The sequence below is a fragment of the Heloderma suspectum genome, chromosome 2 (assembly GCF_057233095.1).
Source record: "Heloderma suspectum isolate Gila_16-S chromosome 2, 16-S_ref, whole genome shotgun sequence".
Classification (NCBI taxonomy): domain Eukaryota; kingdom Metazoa; phylum Chordata; class Lepidosauria; order Squamata; family Helodermatidae; genus Heloderma; species Heloderma suspectum.
Genome location: NC_139459.1, coordinates 72,619,070 through 72,642,385, shown reverse-complemented (window position 1 = coordinate 72,642,385; position 23,316 = coordinate 72,619,070). Strand labels below are relative to the sequence as shown.

Here is a 23,316-nt window from a genome sequence, read left to right as displayed (position 1 = left end):
CGGAAGAGACAGAAAAGGGGGGGAAGAACAGCACCCTCATGGGCCTCTCGAAGGGGCAAACCAAAGGGCATGCCCCCTTTGGCATGTCTCCCTTCAGGGACATCCCTACAAGGGCAGCTTGCCAACCTGCAGAAGGGCTGCATATATCTCTAAGGGGCCTGAAGGTCTCAAACGGCTCAGGGATAGCGCTCTGCCTCGACTTGGTGGTTTCTCCAGCAGGTGTTCCCACTCAGCAAGGGATGATTACTGGGAGGTGGAGGTGGGCAGCTTTAAAGCAGTTGTTTAAAGCAGTGAAACACTCCTCTTCCTTCAGTTCCAGCTCTTCCCACCAGTCGCAAAGTGCAGTGTCCAGTCCAGCGTCCTTCCAAGCCTCAGCATTGGGGCTGTTTATATCTCTAAGCGGCCTGAATGCCTCAAACGGCCGAGATAGCGTTAAGAATTTCCCAACGGTTTGGTAAAGCAAGCCTCTACTTCCTCAAACTGAATTTTATCTCCTCGTCGTGAAATTTCCTTTTGAAAAAACAATCAACTATTCTCAAAGGTTTTGAGATTAGTACAGAAACTTTTCTTAATGTTAATTAAAAGTGACAAGCTCAATTTAAATTTCACATTTTCACAATGTAACAAGCAGAAAAATAATTTTAATTACAACATTTCTGATTCTTTCATAACCATAAATTACCTGCTTCAAAGGAGAACAAAAGGGAAGAAATGGCATTGTGTTTGGAGAAAGTGGACATGCAAGAAAAACAAATCCCTTGTCATAAAACATAATCCTTTGTCAACAGAATTTCTGTTTTGTTTCATTTGCTAAAAGTATAAAGCAATGAGTTGCACATAGGTTCAGCCATGTAGTTTTGTTCCATATGTTTGGGTGATGCAGCAGCACCAGTATCTTTTGTTTTAATCCATATCATTTCTTCAAATTGGTGAGCCATAGTTTTAGGGAGAGCCTTCAAAGTCCATCTATCCTTTATGAAGACTATGGGAGACAGACTATGTGACTGAGTGGGATTTGTAGCAAAGTCTTTTGGTGGCCTGCCTTATAGAAGTGAAGAGGGAAAGAGCATCATAAACTGACAGTGAAGAAGGGGGAGACAGGCTCCAGTGCTCGAGAATTTTTTTAAATTGTGCTCAATGCGTTTTGGAATGCTGCCTTCCTCAGGAGCTGTTAACAGTCTCTTGTTCTGAAATCCCAAATATTCTTTCCTCTGGAAACTTGCAAATGCTATTACTGAGGTCTATTGCTGTCATTCAGAGAGCAATAGACCTCATTGTGAGGTCATGGTGAAAAGCACACCCCTGGGCAGGGCCAGCATAACCAAAGTAAATGCAGAGGTTGGGGCACAGAACAACTATAGTGCAGAGAACCTGACTTAAGGAAAAGAATCAGACTTAAAGTAGTCTCAGGAAATCCGCTTTTTGCATGTAAAGCTCCAGGGTGGCTGCAGGATGGCCATGACATCACGTGTCCCAAGTGACCTCCAAATGGAGCCTGTTCACAGCAAATTTACCATGAAGACACACCCCTGGTGATCTAGGTGCTAACTGCTGACAGGCAACTTCAAATCCTTAACGCTCTCTTCTTATGGTTAAACCGAACTTGAACTGGATAACCCTTCAAATAGAGGATGCCTTCAAACAGGAGACTGACCTCTGACAGCCCTTCATGTACAGGACTGTAAAGTAGGACACCCTAATCATTGGAGATCTGCCTGAGCCCCGATACTGCAGCTGAGTCATAAAAGCTGCAAACTGTTTTCATGTTAGGAATGAACTCAAATAGATCTAAGGATAAGATGGATTGCCTAGTGAGCCAGCAGCATGGGAAGAACAAAGAGCTTGGGTGGGTCATTACTGCATAGGGAAACAATGGACTGAGCAGTCACAGGAAGTTTACAAATGCTCAAAGTTACCCCGGTACCTTGATCTGATTGAACAATGTTAAACATGGCACTCGTCACTACTCTATAAGCTTGCCTCAAACTTCATTGGTTACGGATCTTTTTCTTCTTTTTGCTGATGAATGGGATTAATTTAATAATAGATACAACATGTTCTGTACTCTTGTGCCACCTTGTGACTGTTGCTTAGATTGCACCACACACCATAAATTATCCTAGGCATGTTTATGAAGTGGTCTGATTTTTTTTTTAATTCTTCAAGTTCATTCTTTTCAGTGGGTTGGATCTAGATTAAGTTAGTCACGCTTTAGTCCTATTGAAATGAGTGGGGCTTCAGTTAGTCATGATCCAAACCAATGTTATCTAGAATTAAATATGTAAAACAATTACGCTCTCAAGTATTGAGGAGCTCAGTGACAACAATGTACAACCTGATCCCAGGAGAAATATCTCTGATATAGTTGGTCCAATACATGCATAAATACATGCTTGATTTCTTCAATTGTTGCAAGGAAAGTCTGATATCCAGGCCCTATGCATCTGTTCCAAGTGTAGTTAATACAACATCTGTCTAAATAAGAGTTAGTAGCATACAAAATAATAATATTTAAAAATAAAAATTAACATATAAAAGTATTCTCTCTTAAAAAAAATAAATCAACCCTTCCCAACATATTTATCTCATCTATAGCTTTGTTCCATAATGGACTGCAGACTGCAAACCTGTAGTTGACCTAGAAAAACTACCATGAGCCATCTTAGAAATGTATTTCCTCCCTTTTCTTTAAGAGTTCTGTGTAACTTAAAAGCATACCTGCATCTAGCTCGCTTGCTCTATGTTTGTTGTTCTGTGGGGCTAATCTGCTTTCTAAGTGCTGCAACCAGTGTTACATGAGCAAGCTTTTGCTTATGCATCGGGATTTCCCCTTTTTCTCCTGCCCCGTGCACCCCCACCCAATCTGCTCCAAAGGGTCCCCTAACCCTCTGGAGCATGTTTGGGGCCCATGCAAGGGGCTGCATGGAGAATCTATTCCTCCAGGGGGTTCTGTTCCACAGGCAGGGTAATACAATTGGATACAACTCTTATGGCTTTAATCTGCCATGGAAGATATCAAATTAGCTGTTCCTTAAAGGGGTTCTACAGTGGAAGAGGGAAGCAAGATGAATGTGTATTCATCAGTATCTACATAACACTGAGAGTTGGATGGGACTTTATTCACGACCTTGTGACCAAACCCTCCAACACCATCACATTGCACGTCATGATAAGGCAGAGTTCTGGATAAGGCAGTAAGTTCTGGCTTACTGTTTCCAAGCAGCATGCTTTGCACACTGCCCAATCACTCCTGCTGCAAGCTGGAGTGGCTAAACAAACTATGAAGCTTCTGTCCATGGTTTGTTTAATGTGACATGTGAACCAGCCAGAGAAATAACCCAAGAACAAACAATATTAATCTGGAGGCCTGATTTACTCAGGGTCCAGTCAAAATAGGCTCTTTGGATTACCAAAACAAAACTAGACCACTTGTGAAAGGAATGACAGTTTATTGATAGAGAATGGATGCAGAATAAATATGCAAAGAAAGCTCACACGTCTGTTCAGCTGATGAAGCTGGCACCTTCGTCACATCTGAATGTATGCCAGGGTCCACAGTCAACAGCATATGAGATGTCGTTCCTAGGATCAGAGTTGTCCAGGCTGGTTGTGCACGTTTTCCCCCATGGAGTGAGACCAAATTGGTTGGGCCTTAGCCCAGTCCTTTATACTTTTTCCCAAAATTTTAGAACATGCTCAAAGCATCACAGCCTCACAGGAAGGTAATGAATTGCCTTCTGTATGACTAAGAGATCCCAACATTCCAACTCAGGGTGGGGGAAGAAACCCTCCTCATTTCCTCAGTGAGATAAAAGATCATGGCCTCTAGGCAGCTGCATAACTGTTGACTTGAGGATCACACCTTTATCAGTGTCAGACAACTAGGAATTGTTAACATATGGATTGGCGCCTGCTCAATACCAATCTCCCCATGTGAGAAGCCTATGGAAGTTGCCCAATATATGTGGCGCCTACTCTAACAAGCAAGAAAACTGCCTTTTATTCTATACCTGACAGGCTTTTATACATTTAATAAACAGCATATAGGACACTGTGTCAGTTCAACACCTGACCTGACTCCTCAAACTCACTACACAAACTCTGGGTTATTTCTCTGGCTTGTCAGGGAAGCGGCGAGCCAGAGGTCCTGGTTTGAACATCATGCTTACCACGAGCATGCTGCTCATAAACAATAAACCAGAGTTTACCTGGAACCCTGGTTTATCATCACATGTGAACTAGGCCATTATTGGGATTCTTCTACTTGTTGTAGAACTCGTGTGCTTTCAAAATTAATTTATATCTTTGTTAATATAAAGATGACTACATGTTGGAGCTTTTCTAGTCTTTGCTTTCCAAAAGCACTGTAGTGACTGACCAATGTTAGAGAACAACACATCACCTAACAACTAGCATTCACATTTCCAAAGGTAACTTAAAAAAAAAAACACTTTTTTACACTTTTACCTAAAGCTCCCTTTAGGTAACTTGAATTACAAGTTTGGTAATCTCAAAGCAATACTTCTTGACATCTGAAGTCCTAGGACTGTATGTTTTCAAGGGCTCTGATCAGGAAAATTACTTAAAAACAAAAACAAAAAAACCCTGAGGACAACTGATCTGAAATTATGGAAGATGCAGACACAAAAAGCTACACTTTATTTTTATAGCCAACATTTGGCACAGTGCAAGGGTTTGAAAGAAAACAAAGGATACAGCGTCTACATTCTAGACAATGGCTGCTGATTGGTGGTGGAAACCACTGCTGCTGATCTTTCCACCCATTCCCTCTAAAACCAAACTGGTTCCATGCCTCTCAGTTTGGAATTGAAATGGGGCCACCCAGCATAAGGTAATAGTTTTGTCAGACTCAGGGAACTCCTTGGGTATGCAGAAATTTTATTTATTTATTGCATTTATATCCCGCCTTTTTTCCTCTTGCAAGGAACCCAAGGTGGCTTACATTCTCCTCCTTCTCTCCATTTTATCCTCACAACAACCACCCTGTGAGGTAGGTTGGGCTGAGAGTCTGTGACTGGCCCAAAGTCACCCAGTGAGCTTCCATGGCCAAGTGGGGACTAGAACCCGGATCTCCCGACTCCCAGTCCAACACTCTAGCCACTACACCATGCTGGCTCTCATTTCTAAATAAATGAAATATATATTTATAAATGAAATATATTCATTTATAAATTATAAGAAATTAAATACCTCAAAGAGCCCAATAAGGGACATTTTTCAGTTATTTCCAGAACATATGGGATGTTGAGGATTGGTAGGGAAGAAAAGGGAAAATGAGGGCTAATCCGTCTGCTTGACCCCCTAAAAGCTTACAGTATTCTGGAGGCCATTTTCACGGCTGATTTAGTGCAGAGTGGGAGCACAGAGTGGTTCACATCACATGACATCGTCTCCAGTCCGCAGCCATACAGCAGCTTCAGTCCCGAAAAGCTGCATTTTACACGTGGTCCTGCTGCTGTGTGCCCTGTACCCCGCCCCCGCCACACATACACATTAAATCCTGGACCTGCCTCTGTGACGCGGCTGTGACCTGGCAGTGACAGGGTCAAGGGGTGGGGCCACCCCTCCCCCCCATTACCCCTTTTTTTTGCCATTCTCAGTAGGGGGGTTGGGAGGCTACCTTTCCCATTTCCCGCTGTAGCCTCTTTGCCCATTCACAACAAGCAGCCTGCCTGTCTGGAATAATCTGGGAGCCAGGGAGGAGGCAAGCAAGCGAGAGGCAGCAGGGACGGTGGGTCCAGGGAGTAGCAGCTCTACTCTCTGCTGTTTCTCATTCATAAATTGGGCAGGGGAGGAGGAAGCTGCCATCCCCCCTCCTCCTACAGGAGGGTGGCAAGTCCCATTGAAGTAAATCGCCATTCTGAAGGGGAGGAATAGCACTGCGGTGCTTTTATTTATGAGCAAGGCAGGCTAGTCTGTCCCATTGAGGTAAATCGCCATTCTGATGGGGAGGTATAGCGCTGTGGCGCTTTTATGCCTGAGCGAGGCAGGCTAGTTTGTCCCATTGAGAAAAATTGCCATTTTTGACGGGGAGGAATAGTTAGTCTCATTAAAGTAAATCACCATTTTGACAGGGAGCTATAGCAGTCTGATGAATGGGCAAGGCAGGCTAGTTACAGAACTGGTATTACTTGCTCTCTGATTCACAAGAGCCAGGGAAACTACGGGTAGGAAACAAGCCTCTCTCATTGGCTGAGTGGCACTTCCTGGCTTGATGACGTTCAGCTCTCCTCCCAGACTCCACCCACCCAACCCGGAGGTTTCAAGCCACATAGGACTGGGAAGGCATTTCTGGGGTGCTGTATAGTCCACTTTTCTTGCTGCATGCATTCCTGACAGACGAAAGTGGATTATATGAAAATCTGGATAATACCCCAATGCGCTTCTCATTCCGTTGTCATTTAGGTACAGCCCAGGTGGGAAAATTAGGGTCAGAGGATGCATTCTATGAATGTAAAAAACCCCTCCGCTCCCTTTTTCCTGTGCCACTTTCCAGAAACCTGCTACCACCCATTGATGTAATTAGCAATCAAGAACTCAGGTTCAGAGCTTGTAGCCAGTCTCAAACCTGAGCCCTTTAGTACTATTCAGCACAGTGGGGGAAAGTTTCAGAGGAGGCAGTAAGGAAAACTTTTATTTTTCCTTTCTCCCCTCCTGAAACTCCCCCTTCCCCATGAGTCTTGTGCAGCACTAAAAGGATCCTGTTCCAGTCCGGCTGGAGCCCTGAACAGGTGCACACCTGTTAGGGACTGGAGATATACTGGAACATTTTGTTGCAGGCCTCCACTTGTCTTCTACAAATACAAATTTGTTTGAACTTTCCTGTTCCTAGTTATTACCCCACTCATTCAAAATGTTTTGAACAGAACTTTAATAGCAAAGAGTTCCTGTTTCATAACTATTTGATCAGACCATGTTGACATGGGTCTTATTTAGCTGCAGAGCTGTGTGGGTGGAAAAGTTAAATTAATGTGTTCTTAGAAATGCTAATGGCAATGCACAATTAACATCCTTTGCAGCTTCTAGACCTCTGTGCATCTGTAGAACAAATGAGTAGACAAAGTTTGGAACAAAACAAGAATAAAACAACAATATTAGGCATTGACCTAGTCTGACTCTTGAAAATGTTAAGGGATAAGTAGCAGAGGAACTCCTACTCCCAGGGCCCATGGGGGAGTCCTATTCATCAGTCTTTCAAAACTTTGTGAGTCAATACAAAGAATACTGGATGCAGTTATCCGGGGATCAAGACCAATTAGACTAGGTAGAATAATAGGGAGCAGAAAAAACACCTTCCATGATCTCATGAAGAATTGTCCTTTTCAAGTAGCAAGCATATTCAAACGTAGTGTCTATGCCATCTTTGAAGTATCCATAATGCTCTGAATCTGTCCATTGAGGGATTTTTAATGAATACTTTTTATTTATTTTGTTTTTATAAATGAAATAAACAATACCAACAACCTGATCAATAACTACAATTTCCCAGCAATACAATATTCTTACGAGGATACAACAATGACAAAAAGAAAAAGAAAGGAAAAGAAAAGAAAAGAAAGAAAGAAAGAAAGAAAAAGACATTTCTTCCCCCCCTTTCTCTCCCCCCCCCTTTTTAAAGAGTTAAATTTAAACTCCAATACCCACGGGCCTCAGATGCCACTCTACTTTAAAAACTATACCTATAACATTAGCAATATTACACTTTGATAATCAACCTTACATTTCAATATCATATCATCAATCTTATAGCAAGGAAACAGGCCTACGATTCATTCCCAGTAACCATATATTGCACTTAAGTTAAAATATAATAGTAATAATAAAGCTTAACAATTCAACGAACCAAAAATCTTACTAAGTAATCTTATAGTAATGATAATAATAATGATAATAGTAATAATGATTAAAGAAAGGATGAAATTATGTTATATAATAATAAAGCTTAAAAGCAACGTTACAACAATCAGTAATATATTTTATTTGTTGTTGTTCAGTCGTTCAGTCATGTCCGACTCTTTGTGACCCCATGGACCATAGCACGCCAGGCCTTCCTGTCCTGCGCTCTCTCCCGGAGCGTGCTCAAGTCCATAATCATTGCATCAGTGATGCTATCTAGCCATCTCATCCTCTGCCATCCCCTTCTCCTTTTGCCTTCAGTCTTTCCCAGCATCAGGGTCTTTTCCAGAGAGTTTTCTCTTCACATTAGGTGGCCAAAATATTTGAGCTTCAGCTTCAGTATCTGTCCTTCCAATGAGCACTCAGGGTTGATTTCCTTTAGTATGGACTGGTTTGACCTCCTTGCAGTCCAGGGGACTCGTAAGAGTCTTCTCCAGCACCACAGTTCGAAAGCATCAATTCTTCGGCGCTCAGCCTTCCTTATAGTCCAGCTCTCACAGCCATACATTACTACTGGGAAAACCATAGCTTTGATTAGACGGACCTTTGTCGGCAAGGTGATGTCTCTGCTTCTTACTATGCTGTCTAGGTTTGCCATAGCTTTCCTCCCAAGCAGCAAGCATCTTTTAATTTCATGGCTACAGTCACCATCTGCAGTGATCTTGGAGCCCAAGAAAATAAAATCTGTCACTGCTTCCATTTCTTCCCCTTCCATATGCCAGGAAGTGATGGGGCCAGATGCCATGATCTTCGTTTTTTTAATGTTGAGTTTCAAACCAGCTTTTGCACTCTCCTCTTTCACCCTCAACAACAGGCTCTTGAGATCCTCTTTGCTTTCTGCCATTAGGGTGGTATCATCTGCATATCGGAGGTTGTTGATAATTCTCCCGGCAATCTTAATTCCGACCTGTGATTCATCCAACCCGGCATTTCTCATGATGTACTCTGCATATAAGTTAAATAAGCAGGGCGACAATATGCAGCCTTGTCATACTCCTTTCCCAATTTTGAACCAATCAGTTATTCCATGTCCAGTTCTTACTGTTGCTTCTTGACCCTCGGACAGGTTTCTCAGGAGACAGGTAAGGTGGTCTGGTACCCCCATCCCTTTCAGAATTTGCCAGCGTTTGTTGTGATCCACACAATCAAAGGCTTTAGCATAGTCAATGAAGCAGAAATAGACGTTTTTCTGGAATTCTCTTGCTTTCTCCATGACGCAGCGAATGTTGGCGATTTGATCTCTAGTTCTTCTGCCTCTTTGAAACCCAGCTTGTATTTCCAGTAGTTCTCGGTTCGCATACTGCTGAAACCTAGCTTGTAGGATTTTGAGCATAACCTTGCTGGCGTGTGAAATGAGCGCAATTGTACGGCAGTTCGAACACTCTTTGGCATTGCCCTTCTTTGGAATTGGAATGTAAACTGACCTTTTCCAGTCTTGTGGGCACTGTTGAGTGTTCCAAATTTGCTGGCATATTGAGTGCAGCACTTTAACAGCATCATCTTTTAGGATTTTAAATAGCTCAGCTGGAATACTGTCATCTCCGCTAGCTTTGTTTTTAGTAATGCTTCCTAAGGCCCACTTGACTTCACTCTCGAGGATGTCCGGCTCAAGTTCAGTGACCGCACTATCATGGCTATCAGGGACATTCAGATCTTTCCTGTATAGTTCTTCTGTGTATTCTTTCCACCTCTTCTTAATCTCATCTGCTTCTGTGAGGTCCCTGCCTTCTTTGTCCTTTATCATGCCCGTCTTTGCACAAAACGTTCCCTTGAGATCTCCAATTTTCTTGAAGAGATCTCTAGTCTTGCCCATTCTGTTGTTTTCCTCGATTTCTTTGCATTGTTCATTTAAGAAGGCCTTCTTCTCTCCTTGCTATTCTCTGGAACTCTGCATTCAGTTGGCTATATCTTCCCTTTCTCCCTTGCTTTTCGCTTCCCTTCTTTCCTCAGCTACTTGTAAAGCCTCATCAGACAGCCCCTTTGCCTTCTTGCATTTCTTTTTCTTTGGGATGGATTGAGTTGCTGCCTCCTGAACAATGTTACGGACCTCCGTCCATAGTTCCTCAGGCACTCTATCAGGTCTAATCCCTTAAATCCATTCCTCACCTCCACTGCATATTCATAAGGGATATGATTTAGGTCATACCTGAATGATTTAGTGGTTTTCCCTACGTTCTTCAACTTAAGCCGAAATTTTGCAAGAAGCAGCTCATGATCTGAGCCACAGTCAGCTCCAGGTCTTGTTTTTACTGACTGTATAGAGCTCCTCCATCTCTGGCTGCAAAGGACATAATCAATCTGATTTCGATATTGACCCTCTGGTGATGTCCATGTGTAGAGTCGCCTCTTGTGCTGCTGGAAAAGAGTGTTTGCTATGATCAGCGTGTTCTCTTGGCAAAACTCTATTAGCTTTTGTCCTGCTTCATTTTGTACACCAAGGCCATGCTTGCCTGTTATCCCAGTGATTTCTTGACTTCCTACTTTAGCATTCCAAGCCCCTATGATGAAGAGGACATCTTTTTTTGGTGTTAGTTCTAGAAGGTGTTGTAGGTCTTCATAGAACCGATCAACCTCAGCTTCTTCAGCATCAGTAGTTGGGGCATAGACTTGAATTCCCGTGATGTTGAATGGTTTGCCTTGGATTCATACTGAGATCATTCTATCGTTTTTAAGATTGTACCCCAGTACTGCTTTTCCCACCCTTTTGTTGACTATGAGTGCTACTCCATTTCTTCTAAGGGATTCTTGCCCACAGTAGTAGATATGATGGTCACCTGAATTAAATTCGCCCATGCTTGTCCATTTTAGTTTGCTGATTCCCAAGATGTTGATGTTCAATCTTGCCATCTCATGTTTGACCACCTCCAGCTTACCTTGATTCATTGATCTTACAATCCAGGTTCCTAAACAATATTGTTCTTTACAGCATCGGATTTTCTTTTCACCACCAGACACATCCACAGCTGAGTGTCCTTTCGGCTTTGGCCCAGCTGCTTCACTCTTTCTGGCGCTACTTGGAAATACCCTCTGCTCTTCCCCAGTAGTATATTGGACACCTTCCAACCTGAGGGGCTCATCTTCCGGCGTCATCTCTTTTAGCCTTGTGATACGTTCCATGGGGTTTCTTGGCAAGAATACTGGAGTGGGCTGCCATTTCCTTCTCCAGTGGACCACATTTTGTCAGAACTCTCCACCATGACCTGTCCGTCTTGGGTGGCCCTGCACGGCATAGCTTATGGCTTCACTGAGTTACGCAAGCCCCTTCGCCACAACAAGGCAGTGATCCATGAAGGGGAATATATTTTATACAAGATATATAAATGCATGTGCACAATACACCCTCAAACAATATATTTAAATACAGCATATCATATCTATTTTGGAAAACAAGAATTTAAAGAAAAATGAAAAAGAGGAGAAAAATGAAAGAAAATAAACAAATATATGTATAATCAGGTATCTTTTGACCTAGCCTGAATCATGTAGACTAAACATAAACAGTTAACAAAACTTGTTTAAAGATTCCAGTTCATGAGGCAGTAACAGAGATCTCATGCATTTTTACATTCAGCCATGCCTCCGCCATTTCATGATTTAGAAACTTCTTCATCTGACCTTCAGACACAATGCAGAATGTAGCAGGATATTTTAAGTGATATTGTAAGTTCATTTGTTTTGCCATATTTTTTGCCTTGATTAATTGCCTTCTTTTATTCGCCACCTCTTTGATGTAATCTGGAAATAACACAACTTTATCTTGTTTCCAAAAAAAACTTCCAACCTCTCTTGCCAAATGCAGGATATAATTCTTTGTGGAGACTCTTGAAAATTGGACTATAATCGTATAGTTAGTCCCTTTAGTATTTGGCACACAAAATGCCCGCTCAATATCAAGAAAATAATCAGATGGCACAGGGAGTATCTCATGCAAAAGCTTGTCCACAAAAGTAGGCAAATTTACATCACTAGTCAGATTTTTAATCCCAATAATATGTACATTGGAACTGCGCGTGAAGGCCTCCAGTTGGGAAATTCCGTCAGAGACATTTTAGAAAAATGCTTGTGTCGTACTTTCATTCCCTGCCACCCGATCTTGTAGCTCGTTAACCTTCATCTCCATTTTTTGCCAGGAAGCATTAATTAAATCCACAGCTCCTTGCAGGGCAGTGATGGAATTTTGGATTAAATCCAACTTTTGGCTTGCTCTGCAAATTGTGAAGATAAAGTTTTTATCAAAGTAAATAATTCCCCTATATCTTCTGTTTTCGGAGCCTTTGGCAAAGGAGGTATGGGAGGAGTGGGCGGAGATACAATCCCCTTTCTTCTCACTGTAGCCATGTTTCTCTTCAAACAAATCTTGCAGGTCCTCAGATGTTCTCAAATATTGTTGATATTTCTAAAACCATCCCTCAGGTGTTGTTGATATTTCCTAATCCATATATTACAATGGAACATGTCAGCCCTGTTTTCTCCTATAAAATAGGAGTTTCAAAACCCCTTTTTGCGATGGTTAAGCTCTGGGGAGATAATCTTGGAATTCAGCCCCCCCCCCCCGCTGCCTCATGGGGAGTACTTTTCTCCAAGATGTTATCCAGATGCTGCCTTGCCCCCCCTTTTAATTCCAGGGGGGAGATGAAAAGGTTTTTCAACCTTTTAAAAAGCTGTTTGAGATAGCATCCCGCGGAGAGTCCACGGGATGCTGCGGGGGTGACATTGGTTCCAACCAAAGTCAGAATCTGTCCATGGAGTTTAAAGCCACCTTCTCACTTTATTCCCTCTCTATGATTCTCTTGGTGGATACCCTCTGGCTTGTTTTTAATTATTTATCCCCCTTCAAAGAATAATTTTACAATGGGGAAGCAGGTAATATTATATTTAGGCCTACCCTACACAGGATCTCCACAAAAGCCAAGACAGCAGTACTAAACTGAGGCACCGGGGAAACAGAGGTGAAGTCAATAGGAGCATAAGGAATGCATATATGAAAATGTCTTATACTGTTATAAGCCCCAAATATTTTTATTATAAAGCATACTGAAAACCATCTCCTTAAAATATTGTGGATGCTCAGTGTATTTCAAGGGAGAGACTCTTTATTAGATTAAAAGTTAAACAGGGAGAATTACTCTCTTGAAATGCTGAGGCCTGAACAGGGCTTCTCCACACAGGGCTTTTATCTTGTGATTGAGATTGGTTACTCATGGAAGTTTGCAGGTCCTTTACATGACGTCGTCAGCCTCCTCTCTCCTACACTAAATGACCTTTATCCCATTTTTTTAAAAGATCGGAGATAATGAGCTATCAAATTACAGCGCGTTGAGTTTCCTTGTGAAAAGAGGAAGTCGCGCAATAAGGAGCTAGAACACAGTGCAATCTACTGGTTGTATAATGAAACATATAGAACACACAGATAAGGGGGGAAAGGGGGGGAAGGAAGCACGTGTAAAGGGAGCCTGTCGTGATCCTGCCATTAAAATGGAGGCAGAAAGCCCCAGTAAAGTTGCAGGATTTTAGTCCGGTATAGAAATGCTCCTTGACACAGTAGCTCAGCCTTCCCAAACCTGGTGCCCTCCAGATGTATTGGACAGTAACTCCCATAATTCCCTGGCCATCTAATACATCTGCAGGGCACCAGGCTGTGGAAGGATGCAGTAGATTAACAGTAGCTTCAAGGATTTGTGCAAAGGTCTTGTTAGGCAGAGGTTGAAGAGGTTCCAAGATATATGAGCATGCAGGACTTTGCAAGGCCAATTGATGAAGCCAAAGAATTCTTGAAAATTAAACTACAGGCTGACAATCACAATGAAAATGTACATCAGATAGAATGGATCTGTTCACAGATGACACAAAAAAATGCAAGAAGCTAGAAATGGCAGTTGTAAATCTACCTTACTGCCTGGCCATCAATCAATTAACCCTAATCCAAACACATTTAAAACTGAAACTTTCTCACATGTAAGAGAGAGGCTTAGAAGTGTGTTAGGTGCATGTGTGAAATTGGTGTGGTGACTGTCCCAAGATCATCCAGTGACTTTCACAGCTGACCAGGGATTTGAATCCATGTCTCCCTGTAGGGCCAATACTACCAACTACACCACCTTGGCTTTCCTTTGCGGCTGCTCCCCCTGAGGGTTTTCTGATGCCAACTTGCCAACAGATACTTCATCTTACACAGCACATGTTTAATTATCTGATTTTCATGCCTCTGTTAAAACCTTATTGATTTTTGTATAAAGATGAAAGCTTGGTTAACAGCACAGAAAATTGCAGGGATCAGGAAAAGAAAGAGGGCCAGTGGTCTTTCAAATCGTTCATCGTTATTGATTTGTTTGTAAAGCAGAAATCTTCAGAAGCCTGACCTTCAATAAACCTTTCTATTTTCAAAACTAATATTTTCAAGAAGTGGTTCTTCTCTAAAGAGAAACTATTTTTAAGGACATCCTGAGAAGAGACAAATGAAGGCTGCCATATTTTTAATCTGGTGCAATTATTAACTGCCTAAAAGCCCAAATTCAATAGGTAAAGCTTTAAGAATGTAAGAACATTAAGAAGAGCTGGATCAGACCAAGGGACCATCTAGTCCAGCATTCTGTTCACACCATGGCCAGCCAGTTGCCCATGGAAAGCCCACAAGTAGGACATGAATGGAACAGCACCCTCCCTGCCCATGTTCCCCAGCAACTGGTGTACATAGGCATACTGTCTTTGAGAGTGGAAGTAGCATATAGCCATCAGGATAAGTAGCCTTTGATAGCCTTATCCTCTGTGAATTTGTATAACCCCCTTTTAAAGCCATCCAAATTGTTAGCCATCACCATGCCTTGTGGTAGTGAATTTCATAGTTTAATTATACATTGTGTGAAGAAGTACTTCCTTTTATCTGTCCTGAATCTTCCACCAATCAGCTTCATGGGATGAGCCCGGATTCTAGTCAGGGACATCAGAGGAACCTGGTTTGGGGCTTGAGGTCAGCTAGTTGTTGCCAGCTCGGCCCCCAGATGCCAGTTCGGCCTCCTGGACACCAGCTCACGGACCTCTGAGCTTGCTCAACTTAGCACGCGCAGAATTGGACAAGCTCACAGTTCCCCGCTTGTCCGCAAGCTGCCATTTTATGCAAAACCATGGGCAAGTCTTTTATCGAAATCACCATTTTGCACCTGCAATATTTACCATTCATGCCTGCAATATTGTGTAAATCACGCTATTTACTGCCGCCATTTTGCCCAAAATGGTGATTTCCATAAAAGTCTTACCTGCGATTTTGTGTAAAATGGCAGCTTGCAGGAAAGCAGGATGCTCTGCACTCCTTACCAGGAACCTGTGGACCATCTGGCAGCTTGCCCCATGTCCCTGCCAGGGTCAGGCAAGCAGCGGGGATCCAGTGAGCGACGTGCAAGGCAGGCATAGGAGAGTTCACCCATCCCTCATTCTAATATTATGAGAGAGGGAGAAAAATGTCTCCCTATCCACTTTCTCCACACCATGCATAATTTTGTACACCTCTGTCATGTCTCCCCTCTCCTTTTCTCCAAGTGAAACAATCCCAGCTGTTTTAACTAGGGCTGTGCAGGGACCTCCCGATCCAGCTTGGGCAGATTCAGGGAGGCCCTGACCCGCCTCGGCCCTGACCCCAAAGCGGGGTTCAGATGGCGAACCCCGCTTCAGGTCCCCCTCGATGCCCTTGTGCAACCCCACAGCTCCCTACCTGGGCCGCCTTCTCCTCTGCTGCTACCACAGCCGTTACCTTCTCCGCCACCACATTACCGCCTTCTCTGTTGTGCCACAGCTGCCTTTGCCGCCACCGCCTTGGCTGCTGCTGCTGTCTTTGCTGCCACCATCTTCTGAGGCCTGGATGCGCGGTGACTTGTCTTCTTCCAGGAAGTCACCATTTTAAAAAATGGCGACTCCGTGGAAGAAGATGAGTCGCCATTCATCCAGACCTCAGGAGATGGCAGTGGGGAGGCAGAGAAGGCGGCTTAGGTAAGGACCTGGAGGCACCGGGGGGTCAGGGGGGCTGGGCCACGGGGGTTGAGCCAGGGGCCAAAGCTCCGAAGTGCACTGAGTGCTTCGGTGAGCCCCCAACCCGCTCCAAGTCGCTTCGTGCCCCCTATGCTTCAGCTCAGAAGGGGCACAAAGTGACCTGAAGCAGCCCGCTTTGACTCGAGGTTAGGGCCTCAGGTCGAAGTGGTGCACAGCCCTAATTGTAACCTTCCCTCATAGGGGAGTTGCTCTAGCCCCTTGATTATTTTAGTTCCCCTTTTCTGCACTTTTCCCAGCTCTACAATATCTTATTTTAGGTGTGGTGATCAGAACTGTACACAGTATCCCAAGTGTGGTCACACCACAGATTTGTATAAGGACAGTATGACATTGGCAGTTTTATTCTCAATTCGTTTCCTAATTATGCCCAACATGGAATTTGCCTTTTTCACAGCAGTTGCACACTGGGTTGACATTAGGGCTGTGCACCACCTCGTTACAAAGCCCGACTAACGAGGCAAAATGGGCTGTTTCAGAGCAAAAGCCTCGTGATACGAGGTGGTTCAGAGCAGTACCGAGGCTCCCTGGGGCGAAGCGTCCCACCCCCCATGAAGCACCTCCTCTGCCTCGTGTATTCAGAGCTCTACTGAATGCCTCAGCAGTCCAGACCGGCTGTCTCCAAAATGTATCAACTTCTCAACGCTCACGTGGAGGGGCATGAGGAGGATGAGGAGGGAGGGAGGGGGAAGGAGAGCGGAGGCGGGAAGGCAAGCACAGGAGGAGGAGGGAGAGTGCTTTGGCAAATAGGAGCCCTTAGCCAGAACCGATGCTAGCAGTCTCCAATCAGAGAGAGCAGTGGAGGAAGGGGGTATATATACTAAAGCGAAAGGCTGTGTTCGGTCATTGCGCTAGCTGTGTCTTTGGGAGAGAGGGCTGGTGTGGGTAGATGATCGTTTGTGCGTGTGTTTGCATGTGCACGTGAAGGAGTTGTTCCTTCAATTTATTCAATTTTGATTGCCATTAGGCTTTCCTTTGAATTTAAATTAAAAGGGAACAGCTTGGTTGTACTGGGAGCATTCCCCTCCCTTGCTCCTTGATCATCCATCCCCATTGGGTCGATGTCTTTTGCAGCACCTCGTCCAGCCACTTTCTCCTATATCTTTGTACCTCCAACTCGTTTGTTATTTGTATTTGATTAGATTCAACTCTCCTTTCCATATTTTTTCAAACTAACATAGCTTTTCCTTGCAAGTTGCTGCTATGCTCCCCCACCCCCGCCATTCCTGTGTTTGTTTATCTCAATTTTGGACTCTGGAAAAGGCTGCGTTTGTTGTTTAACGTTGACCCTTACTTCTGCTTTCTCCGTTCTATTTCTCTGTCGTTTTTGTCAATCAACTTTGTCTCTTTTAGATTTTTACAAACCCGGTCTTATTTCGATTAAAACAAACATTGACTTCGGGGCATGTCCCCCCCCCCCCTTTTAAGCATTCAAGCATTTAGTTTTCTTTCTTTCTAAATTCTTAAAGAAAGGCATATTATAGCAGCCTATGTGTGTAGTGCTTGTCCCTTCCCCCGTCCCTGTGCTGAAGTGAATCATCTGTGTCTTCTCTGCATTGATCCTCCCCAAACAGAGATTAAAGAAGGGTTTTTTTCTTATTAGTTAAGAAAGCTATTCTGCCTTCTATAAAAGAACACGAAATATAAAAAAATAAATGAAAGACACCCATCATTTGCTTAGGTAGTTCTGCTTTTCTTTAGCTCTTGTGTGTCTGTGTCCACGTGTGTGTGCGTGCTAGGTTGTAGTTCCACCAACACTACACATCCAAATGTCAAGGCAGTGTTGAAAAAGCATGAGACAAATAGCATTCATATTAATTACCTTCTTCTTCCAATAACAGTCCACTGTGTGGCAAAGCAATTCAGTGCAATATGAGGCATCTTCGGGGTATTGACGGGGGCAGAGGTGGGGAGAAGTTACAGCTCTTTGCTTGGAGAGTTTCTTTGGAAAACCTCAGATTTTAACTCCGCCTAGCAAAAAAAACATTGGGCCAAAGTGTCTGAAATTTTGCAGGTGGCCTCCTCTCCAGGGGGTGGAGAGCTCCCCAGTTTTCATGCCTATATCCTAAAAACTGGAAAAATTATGACCGTTTGTGTTTTCCCATGCAAGTCAATGGGAAAACGCCAAAACTTCACTATCTGGATATCTGAATCTCACTTTGGATTCAGTTCCGAGGCAGATCGGGGGGGGGGGGGGGCTCCAAATCAGTCTGAGGCAGATTGAGGTCACTTCGGATGATCTGAAGCAGATCAGGGGGTCCATGCACAGCCCTAGTTGACACTTTCACTGAGTTGTGAAAGATCTCTTTCTGGTCAGTCACCACTAGCTCAGATCCCATCAGCTTATATCTGAAGTTGGGATTTTTTGCCTGACTGTGCATCACTTTGCACTTGCTTACATGGAACTGCTCTTGCCATTTAGATGTCCATTCTCCCAGTTTGGAAAGATCCTTTTGGAGTTCCTCACAATCCCTTTTTGTTTTAATCTCTCTAAATAATTTGGTGTCATCCATAAATTTGGCCACTTTACTGCTCACTCTTAATTCCAGATCATTAATGAATAAGTTGAAAAGCTTTGGTCCCAGAAAGCTGGGATTTTGTTAGACCCACCATGAGGTTAGGACTCATGGGAGTTGTAGGCCAAAACATCTGGAGGGACACAAGTTGCCCTCCCCTGGTTTAGAGTATGTGCTGATTCTACAGTGGTTCTTCTGTCTGTGTAAATGTATAGCATAAACGTCACTATTCATGAAATGTTTATTATCTGGACAAAATAGAAGGTTTTTAAAATCAAATCAAATCAATTAGATCAATGCCGAATAAGGTTCCACAAGTTCGAAGAGAGCTTGATACATTATTAGAGTTGAACAAATTCTGTTAAACTAGACTACCTATTTCAAACCTTGGCGTCAAACCATGAGGGACTCAGCAAACAGTTTGATTAGCAAGAGAGGAGGATCCCCAGGGAATTTTCACCTACCATCATGTTTTCAGACAAAAAAGACCGAGGGTAATCTAATCCAGCATCCTGTTTCTAAGAGCAGCCAATCAAATCCTTCCAGAAAACTCACTGCAGGGCATGAAGACAAATATTCCCTGTCTCCCCCCCACCTCCCACCCTCCCTGCCGCTGGTATTCAGAGGAGCAACAGTATGTTGGAGTGTGAAGTGCTTCTGTTTGCTTATTTGGGGGGTTCCAGCCACTCCATTCTATTCCTCGTCCACTTGGTTTTCCTATTTTCTTCCACCAGCATTCAGTTCACTAGCATTCCAAGTTCACCGAGCATGCTCAGTTGTCACTGGGTTGTTTGGAATTTGTTTACTCCATTTTGGGTTCACTTGGGGTAAGTGGGGTGTACATAGTTGTGCCCAGTCCTAACTACACTGAAATCTTTGTTTTCTCCATTAATGTCTACAGACAGCTCTCACGTCTGAGGATATTTAAAAATAGCTTCTTAGTGTGAACTTATCCACACAAGATGTTTCATTTTACTTTTTTATATCTGTGTGTCTCCTCTTCTCCTTTTCCAACTATTCCATTCCCTGCCCTCATCTAGGTGGTCAGTCCCCTACCCACAGTCAGTCAACTTTTGCTGCCATTGGGGCTGTTTCCTACCCTAGGGTTTTTCTCTAAAAGATTTTTGAGCATCTGCAAACCTTGAGGTCTTTTTGAGCATCTTCAAATCTCAAGCCTGCTAATAGTATCTTCCTCATGCGAAGGTGGTGCTGTTTCGGCTACAGCTCCATCAGCATGGGAAATACAGAGAATTATGATACTGCCTCTAAACCCACAGATTCCCATGTAGCAGCCTTTCCTAACCTAGTGCTCTCCAGATGTGTTGGACTACAAGTCCCAACATCCCCCAGACAGCCATTCTAGAAATCATGTAATTTGCCTACAATGTCAAGATAAGTACTAAGTGAAACAAAACTATTTGCACACCAATAGTAAACCATGTTGTGATTTATGCCCAAGAAGAAGCTTAACATTATTGGAGGAAGCAGCAGGCTCATTCACTTTCCTTCCCGCTTCCCCCATCTTTTCGCCCCATAAATCGAAGTAGGCAAGCCGTTTATCAGATTTTACTTCTTGCATTTTTATCCTGCCCTTCCTCCATGGAGCGCAGGGTGGCATAAATGGTTTCCTCTGTTACCCTCACAACAACCTTGTAAGGTAGGTTAGGTTGAAAGAAAATAACTGCCCCAAAGTCACCCAGGCTGAGCCTCATGGCTCGGCGAGGATTTCAATCTGGCTAAAGACGAGATGACCCCTTCATGGATCACTGCCTTGTTGTGGCGAAGGGGCTTGCGTAACTCAGTGAAGCCATAAGCTATGCCGTGCAGGGCCACCCAAGACGGACAGGTCATGGCGGAGAGTTCTGACAAAATGTGGTCCACTGGAGAAGGAAATGGCAGCCCACTCCAGTATTCTTGCCAAGAAAACCCCATGGAACGTAACACAAGGCTAAAAGAGATGACGCCGGAAGATGAGCCCCTCAGGTCGGAAGGTGTCCAATATGCTACTGGGGAAGAGCAGAGGGTATTTCCAAGTAGCGCCAGAAAGAGTGAAGCGGCTGGGCCAAAGCCGAAAGGACACTCAGCTGTGGATGTGTCTGGTGGTGAAAAGAAAATCCGATGCTGTAAAGAACAATTTTGTTTAGGAACCTGGAATGTAAGATCAATGAATCAAGGTAAGCTGGAGGTGGTCAAACATGAGATGGCAAGATTGAACATCTACATCTTGGGAATCAGCGAACTAAAATGGACAGGCATGGGCGAATTTAATTCAGGTGACCATCATATCTACTATTGTGGGCAAGAATCCCTTAGAAGAAATGGAGTAGCACTCATAGTCAACAAAAGGATGGGAAAAGCAGTACTGGGGTACAATCTTAAAAAAGATAGAATGATCTCAGTATGAATCCAAGGCAAACCATTCAACATCATGGGAATTCAAGTCTACGCCCCAACCACTGAGGCCGAAGAAACTGAGGTTGATCGGTTCTATGAAGACCTACAACACCTTCTAGAACTAACACCAAAAAAAGATGTCCTCTTCATCATAGGGGCTTGGAATGCTAAAGTAGGAAGTCAAGAAATCACCGGGATAACAGGCAAGCATGGCCTTGGTGTACAAAATGAAGCAGGACAAAGGCTAACAGAGTTTTGCCAAGAGAACACGCTGATCATAGCAAACACTCTTTTCCAACAGCACAAGAGGCGACTCTACACATGGACATCACCAGATGGTCAATATCGAAATCAGATTGATTATGTCCTTTGCAGCCAAAGATGGAGAAGCTCTATACAGTCAGTCAAAACAAGACCTGGAGCTGACTGTGGCTCAGATCATGAGCTGCTTCTTGCAAAATTTCGGCTTAAATTGAAGAATGTAGGGAAAACCACTAAACCATTCAGGTATGACCTAAATCATATCCCTTATGAATACACAGTGGAGGTGAGGAATAGATTTAAGGGATTAGACCTGATAGACAGAGTGCCTGAGGAACTATGGACGGAGGTCCGTAACATTGTTCAGGAGGCAGCAACTCAATCCATCCCAAAGAAAAAGAAATGCAAGAAGGCAAAGGGGCTGTCTGATGAGGCTTTACAAGTAGCTGAGGAAAGAAGGGAAGCGAAAAGCAAGGGAGAAAGGGGAAGATATAGCCAACTGAATGCAGAGTTCCAGAGAATAGCAAGGAGAGACAAGAAGGCCTTCTTAAATGAACAATGCAAAGAAATCGAGGAAAACAACAGAATGGGCAAGACTAGAGATCTCTTCAAGAAAATCGGAGATCTCAAGGGAACGTTTTGTGCAAAGACGGGCATGATAAAGGACAAAGAAGGCAGGGACCTCACAGAAGCAGATGAGATTAAGAAGAGGTGGAAAGAATACACAGAAGAACTATACAGGAAAGATCTGAATGTCCCTGATAGCCATGATAGTGCGGTCACTGAACTTGAGCCGGACATCCTAGAAAGTGAAGTCAAGTGGGCCTTAGGAAGCATTACTAACAACAAAGCTAGCGGAGATGACAGTATTCCAGCTGAGCTATTTAAAATCCTAAAAGATGATGCTGTTAAAGTGCTGCATTCAATATGCCAACAAATTTGGAACACTCAACAATGCCTGCAAGACTGGAAAAGGTCAGTTTACATTCCAATGCCAAAGAAGGGCAACGCCAAAGAGTGTTCAAACTACCGCACAATTGCGCTCATTCACATGCCAGCAAGGTGATGCTCAAAATCCTACAAGCTAGGCTTCAGCAGTATGCGAACCGAGAACTACCGGAAGTACAAGCTGGGTTTCGAAGAGGCAGAGGAACTAGAGATCAAATCGCCAACATTCGCTGCATCATGGAGAAAGCAAGAGAATTCCAGAAAAACGTCTATTTCTGCTTCATTGACTACGCTAAAGCCTTTGATTGTGTGGATCAAAACAAACTGTGGCAAATTCTTAAAGTGATGGGAGTACCAGACCACCTTACCTGTCTCCTGAGAAACCTGTACGAGGGTCAAGAAGCAACAGTAAGAACCGGACATGGAACAACCGAGTGGTTCAAAATTGGGAAAGGAGTACGACAAGGCTGCATATTGTCACCCTGCTTATTTAACTTATATGCAGAGTACATCATGAGAAATGCCGGGTTGGATGAATCAGAGGTCGGAATTAAGATTGCTGGGAGAATTATCAACAACCTCCGATATGCAGACGATACCACGCTAATGGCAGAAAGCAAAGAGGATCTCAAGAGCCTGTTGTTGAGGGTGAAAGAGGAGAGTGCAAAAGCTGGTCTGAAACTCAACATTAAAAAAACGAAGATCATGGCATCTGGCCCCATCACTTCCTGGCATATAGAAGGGGAAGAAATGGCAGCGGTGACAGATTTTACTTTCTTGGGCTCCAAGATCACCGCAGACGATGACTGTAGCCATGAAATTAAAAGATGCTTGCTCCTTGGGAGGAAAGCTATGGCCAACCTAGACAGCGTAGTAAGAAGCAGAGACATCACCTTGCCGACAAAGGTCCGTCTAATCAAAGCTATGGTTTTCCCAGTAGCAACGTATGGCTGTGAGAGCTGGACTATAAGGAAGGCTGAGCGCCGAAGAATTGATGCTTTCCAACTGTGATGCTGGAGAAGACTCTTACGAGTCCCCTGGACTGCAAGGAGGTCAAATCAGTCCATCCTAAAGAAAATCAACCCTGAGTGCTTATTGGAAGGACAGATACTGAAGCTGAACCTCAAATACTTTGGCCACCTAATGCAAAGAGAAAACTCTCTGGAAAAGACCCTGATGCTGGGAAAGACTGAAGGCAAAAGGAGAAGGGGACGGCAGAGGATGAGATGGCTAGATAGCATCA

At 43.7% G+C, this 23,316-nt stretch overlaps 1 long non-coding RNA gene across 1 annotated transcript in view; it reads right to left on the bottom strand.

Moving 5' to 3' along the window:
• The window catches only part of LOC146352343 (uncharacterized), a 44,058-nt gene extending 26,133 nt beyond the window's left edge, over positions 1-17,925 (bottom strand). Inside the window, exon 1 of the long non-coding RNA XR_014787685.1 lies at positions 17,777-17,925. This is a non-coding gene — a long non-coding RNA (uncharacterized LOC146352343). The remainder of the gene's footprint in view (positions 1-17,776) is intronic.
• Positions 17,926-23,316: the final 5,391 nt, after the last annotated feature.